General features: G+C 48.1%; 1 long non-coding RNA gene across 1 annotated transcript; it reads left to right on the forward strand.

The window, feature by feature from the left end:
- The first annotated feature begins 1090 nt into the window (after window positions 1-1090).
- Window positions 1091-5503, forward strand: LOC132347566 (uncharacterized). The gene is made up of 3 exons (XR_009497226.1): window positions 1091-1385; window positions 3033-3160; window positions 3722-5503. It is a non-coding gene; the product is annotated as an uncharacterized LOC132347566 (long non-coding RNA).
- Window positions 5504-6318: the final 815 nt, after the last annotated feature.

The following is a 6318-nucleotide window of genomic DNA, read 5'->3' on the forward strand; positions in this document are numbered from 1 at the left end:
GTGGCAGCAAGAGGCATGGCAGTAGGGACCTGATGGGGCCCAGTCACAGCAAGGTCCCATCCGAGGCAGGGACCGGTGTGGTCCCCCAATGGTGCCAGCCCCCCTTTTCCTTCCATGCTGGGGTCAGAAGGGCAGGACGCGAGCCCAGCTCTGTCGTGACAGAAATAAAGGGAATTTTCCAGGGACAGAGCTCCGGTCATTCCTGTCTCGCCCTTCCCACCTCCCGTTTCCTATTTCCCAAGTCTTTCAGCTGCATAAGCTGGGGCAGGGGTTCCCACACATGGCAATTCATCCCTCAGGGAAAATGTTTCCCTGTGACAAAGAGAAAATGGCATGTGAGGGGCCCAAGCGCCAGCCCGTGTTTCAAAATAACAGTAAAAACTGTTTGCAGGCAACCACCCAAGGCCGAGACAAGCCTCGAGCCTGGGGTGATTCACGGTCTCAGGGTGAACGCCCAGCCGTGCACCCCTAGGCTTATTCTCAGGCGCGGTCTCCCGTGGGATGGGGTCGCCAGTGTGTCCATAAAAGTAATAACAGCTCACAACGCGCGGCCATACCTTCTGGTATACACATACTTGCACATTTATAATATAAATGTATACAATAAATGCATACATACACTTGGAGAATATATAAATTGTTTCCTCTGTTCCTTAGGAAATGTTTTTATTAGTGATGGCAAAAGGCATTTTCAATTCTGAATTAAATGTACTTATTTCTTAGAAAATTCTTACAGGCTTTGACATGAGTTTGCTGCCGGTGATCCACTTGTTCTTGGTTGGCTTTTAGTTCATAAGTTCACTCAGTCGTTCATTTCAATTATTCATGAACAACAAACTTCTTGGCTTCCTTAATTAAGTCTTAGTCTATCAAAACCCATCCAGGTGGTTTCAATACAGACACCGGGTAAGGAAGACTCTCTGTGGCCTTGGAAATGGACATCCGGGGATTCTGCAGAGGCACATCTGACTCGGGCAGGACAGTGGATACAGACGTAGTGGGCGGAGTCCTCTTGATGCTGCCCCCTCCCCAGCTGTAAAGTTGATTTCAGTATCTCAGCCTTTCTTTCTTTCTTTTCTACAGCGGTGGGATGGGAAGGAGAGATGGAGGCTGAGGGCCTCGCCAGGACCACTCCCATCTGCCTTCACCTGTGAGTCTGGGAAGGTCAGACACACGGCAAAGATCCCAGCTCCTTCCTCTCCTCACATCCAGCGTTTAAGTGTATCTGAAAGTTGGCAAAATGCCAGAGTCCAGTGTAACTCTGCCAAAGAAGAAGTACAGAGCATAAAAGATGAGGATGTCTGGACCTGAGGATACACTTCGGATCTGACAATATGTGGAAACTTTTTATTGGTTCCATACACGAGTTGTCATGGCTCTATCAGGTGAATGACTAGAGAAGACAGACACATCACACAGAGAGAACGGATGTACAGAGTGGTCCAAGTCTCTCCCGCCACCTTGCTCCCACGTTGGTATTTCCTTCCGTGGGCCTTAATTAATCAAGCTGAAAGAGTATGTGTTTTGTTTCTCTGCTAAACTAAGTGAAATGACTACTGACGTGATTATAGTTCCCAAAAGGTTTCTCATAGTGGACCTTTCTAAACCAATATGTATGAAAGGAAATCTGGTTGGTTTGCTCTTAAAATGTTTATGTGCCCTTAGTGAACTCTGCTTGCTTTATTACGATTTTTGTTTGTTTCCAAAGAATGCTTAGGGCCCTGGATAAGAAGGGGCAATAGAATAAGAGCCGGAAAGTAAGTTGTGGCCTCCTGGGCTCACAACTTGCTGATCACTTCTCACTGAAGCCCACTCAGGGACCCGAGAATCAGTCACTTGGGTCGAAGTCTTCTTAATGGTTTGTGACAGTTGGAAATAACAGGAACACCCCTTGAGATTCTAATTCACTGGTTCAGACATTAATCCCTACATTTTGTTGCCACTGTTGGAATCCACCTTCCTCTCTTCCCACGTGGGCAACCTCTCCCCGGCAAAGACAGAATGCCCAGCGCCCAATATTCGGACCCCTTCATTTAGCAGAGAGAAGATGTGGGTGGGAGCAGAAGGTGAGAGCAGGAGTTCCTGCTCCAGGGCACTTGTGTTTTCTAGAGGGGCTGCATCCATTCACGCCAACAGCAAACGTGTAGGAAACACCAATGTGTACGGTGGACCACGGCGCTGGGAAACAAGCCCGTGCCTTAGGCTGTAGCCGTGTAGACAGACACGGAGGGCCCCAGCCACATGGAGGCATGGAGTAAGCGCAGGGCTTGTCCAGGGGAAGCAGAGACTAGCTCTGCCAGGAGACTTGCACCATATCAAATCAGGCAACGGGTTTCTTTTTTTAATCCTCTACATTTAAGACTGGATGAGCAACCAGCTGGAAAACGCAGGATAAGCCTTCTGGTCCCACCCAGGCAGAGTTAATCCGAGGGTCTCCCCCTCTTGGCATTTTGTTCTTTTCGTTAAGCAGAGCCCTATTGCATCGTGTAACAGGAAGCGGGCTGTCGGCTGTCTGCTCCCTGTTCCCACCTCACAGGACCGAACTCCTGCTTGGGCTGTAACACCCGCCTCTGGGCGTGAAATGAACCAGCCAGTGAACGAGTGCTGCCTGTTTCCTGGGTGTTTCTCTCTGTGCACAAGTGTGGAAGGAGCTTGTTTAAATTAGTGCCTTTCCTGCATCCCCACCCTCACTCCCAATCTAGAAGCTCAGAGGCTCAGTCTGAGTCTTGTGCCTCTTTGTTTCCTAGTAGTGATTTACTACAAGAGAGCAAGGCCCTGAGAGGTCATTTGTAAATTTTGGCAACTTGATTGACAGATGGAACACGTCAGGATGCTACTTGGACACCCAGTGGGAAACAAACAGAAGATGTATATAAAATGGGAGCTTGAAATAAGTGTTTGAATATATGTATGAATATAGATTTCTCTAAAACTGTTTACATGATTCAAGATGAGCTAAAGGGGATCCTCTGAGGAATTAGTTTTTTGAGTTTTTCCCAAACATTTCTATGTTCCCTTTTCTTTTCATCGAGGCATTTGTTTCCCACCTTTGGAACAAGATTAAAAAGCCCTGGTGGTCCTGCTTCTTTCTGTATGTACAGAACAAACAGCGACTCATTGTGTGGCTTACGTGTCCGGACAAAATTTGAAGAGAGATCAGGTAGGGCCGTGTGTGTGTGTGTGCACGTGCACTCCATCTGTATGTATTTGTGGGCCAATTCAGACAATTGACATTCTTTCTCCTGCTATAGAAAATGAATATTACTTATATCTTTAAACATTTACTTCCCAGAAAGGCTAAAGATAAAGAAAATAAACTCTTTGCTAAGAAGACTCTGTTGGTGGGGTGTGTTGGGAGATGCAAATTAGCTTTCTTCACTTCATCCTTTGGAGAATATAATTAATAGAACTGAGATTATTGTAATAAAGAATTATCCCTCTGATTTCTCCTACTATTTGAACTACATCAAATAATCCATAGTTTGGGGCTTCGTGGTTATTTTCGTTGCATTTGTTTCTTCATAAGTATATTGTTTTGCTAATATTTTGACCTACTTGTTTTTGTAGACACTAGTTTGTCTTTGCTCACTATTCTGAACGATCCATTTAAGTGACACTGATGGTGACAAGGATAACGTTGGTAATAGTAAGAGCCAGGCAAGGTGTCATACCTGGAGATGACAAGTATCTGACGCGGGTTTTATTATTCTCCGTTTTACAGATGGGGAAGAGCAACTCCAAGAAGCTCAATGACTTTCTCAAAGTCACCTGAAAAGCTGGGTTCCATCCTGAGCTGCCACTGTCCTCACTTCATCTAATGGGGCTGAGAAAACTCATCCACATTCCATGGTTTCAACTTCTACAAAATTATGCTGGTGACTTCAGCCTGGATAACCCTGTAAACTTCAGACACGTATATCCAACAATGGCCAACTGGATGTCTCCTCCTGCTGATGACAAAGCTCTGGGTTCATCACCAACACGATGACTCTTCCTTCTGTAATCTCTGTCTATTGACGTCTCCACCTTAAGCCCAGGGACAAAGATTGTCAGATTCAAAAAATATATATATATTTATAAGTTTGCGTCAAATATTGCATGGGACATCCTTATACTAAAAAACATACATTCCTTGTTTATCTTACATGCAGGCATCACTGGGTGTCTTCTATCTGACGCGACAGCTCCACTGGAGTGCCCACCTCGAATTCTCCCTCATCCTCACGTCCTCAGCATCAATCAACTCCTGCTGATCTCACCTCCTGGATGTTTCTAGAAAACGCTTCCTCTTGTCTGTCTTCACTCTTACAGCTGCCGCCCCAGTTCAGGCCCCACCATCTCCAGTGTGGACAATCGTCTCCAACATGTTTTTCCTGCTTCTTGCACCGCTGGTTCCTCCAGACTTCTGCCAGAAAGGCCCTTCCCCATCACAGAGCGACTGAGCCAGGCCCTTTATCGAAAGCTCTTCAGTGCCTGCCCCCCACCCCGACCCCTGCAGCTGCACACACATCAGTCACCCACTTTCAAAAACAGACGACAACACGGCCAGGACCCAGTCCAATTCAGTCAGGACCTTTTGTCGCGGGACCTGCACACTGATCCGTCTGTAAAGCTCCCTGGGGTGACTCTAACGTGGAACAGATCTGATGCTGTACAGACCCCTCCATCCCCGGGCCTGAAGCCGCCACCAGCCCCTGCCCTGGCTGCCCACTGTTTACACCGCAGGACAGGCTGAACTCTGGTTCTTCCAACTCACGGGCTGGTCCTCCTCCCCATTCCCTTTCCCTCTGCATGGAATGTCCCACCTTCCTCGGACCTCCTAACTTTCATTCAGGTTTAAAACTCAGCTCAGAGGTCATTTCTTCTATGAAAACCTTCCATGCCACGGACTCCACCACCTGCCCTCGGATCAGCTCGGGAGAAACCCTTGTTCTGTGCCATCCACACACACTCTGCTCCCAGCCTGTCCTGCCTTTGACACCAGTGTCTGTGTCTTTGCTCGCTTTTGTGTGTCCGGGACCAGGCATTGCCTGACAATGCATTTGAATGAATGAATGAACAAACAAACAGCATGGCAGAGCCAAGATTCTAACCCAGTCTCTTTAACATTGTCTGGGCATCCTCAGACAATGTAGTAAAAGGTGGTTTACCTTCTAATGAGTTGGGGTTCCACACTTTTGTCTACAATAGAGAGCATGGATGGCTTGCTTTCAGAAGCATGGACCCGAAGCCAGTCCCCGGACACACCAGGCCCCTTCCCGCCTTCACACCGACGCACACACAGTTTGCCCTCAGCCACAAATGCCCTTCTCTCTGCCCTCTCTACAGATGCCCCAGGCATCCTTCAGCATTCAGCCAAAATACTGTCATCTTGGGGAAGACTTTGAGGTTTCCCCACCCCTCTAAACCGTCACCAGTCCCGTGCTCTCTATCTCAGTAACATTTTGTACACACTTTAACCGCAGTCCTAATCGTTTGGGACTGAGGTTGTTCAAAGGTCTGTCTCCCCACTGGACGAGAACCTCTCCGGGGTCTTGTACAACTTTTACACAAAGCACAACATGGGTGCCCAGTAGATTTTTGTTTCTAAATTATTATCTTCCATAGCATTTTGTTAAAGAAATTTCTACTATTTTAATTCTTTGAAAAATTAGTCAGATTACCCCATTCCATGAGACCGTTAAATGACTAAGAATTTATAGTACTTTGAGCTCTGCTTTTTTTTACCTTAAGCAGTTTTAACTGTTCGGTCAGAGATTCTTTCACCTCCAGTGAAAGTGGTAAGAACTTCCTATAAAGGAGCCTCTGCAGTCCTCTACCTGCCCACCTATGACCAGTTGCAACTGGACTGGACGAAGCTGGGATAACAGTTTTTGTCCTGCAAAACGGGATCCCCCAGCGGTCTGGCCACGGTTAATTTCACACAGGCCGAGAAGCACGCGGCGGAGGCCGGAGTCAGGAAGGAGCCGGCACACCTCCCTGCTCCCCTTTGATGTGCAGTCTTGGCTCCGCTCCACCGCTGCCCGGATGGGAGCCGCAGCTGGCCACCACGTGCAGCGGGCAGCGTGGGGCGGGGGGAGCCCGCCTTCCCCGGAGCCGGGTGAGGATCCCACACCCAGTGGAAAATCCACACCCTCGGTCTGATCAGCGGGCAGCCCCGGCATCGGAGCAGTGAGTCAGCCCCAGGTAAACGCAAAATTCTGGGTTTGAATCCTGGCTCTGCCACCTGTTAGCAATGATCCTGAGCAAGTTCCCGGGTTCTCCTGGAGGGGAGCTGCACCACAGAGTCAATTCCTGTGGCTCGAGGGTTGCAGTGAG

Source organism: Balaenoptera ricei, chromosome 14, assembly GCF_028023285.1.
Source record: "Balaenoptera ricei isolate mBalRic1 chromosome 14, mBalRic1.hap2, whole genome shotgun sequence".
Taxonomy (NCBI): Eukaryota; Metazoa; Chordata; class Mammalia; order Artiodactyla; family Balaenopteridae; genus Balaenoptera; species Balaenoptera ricei.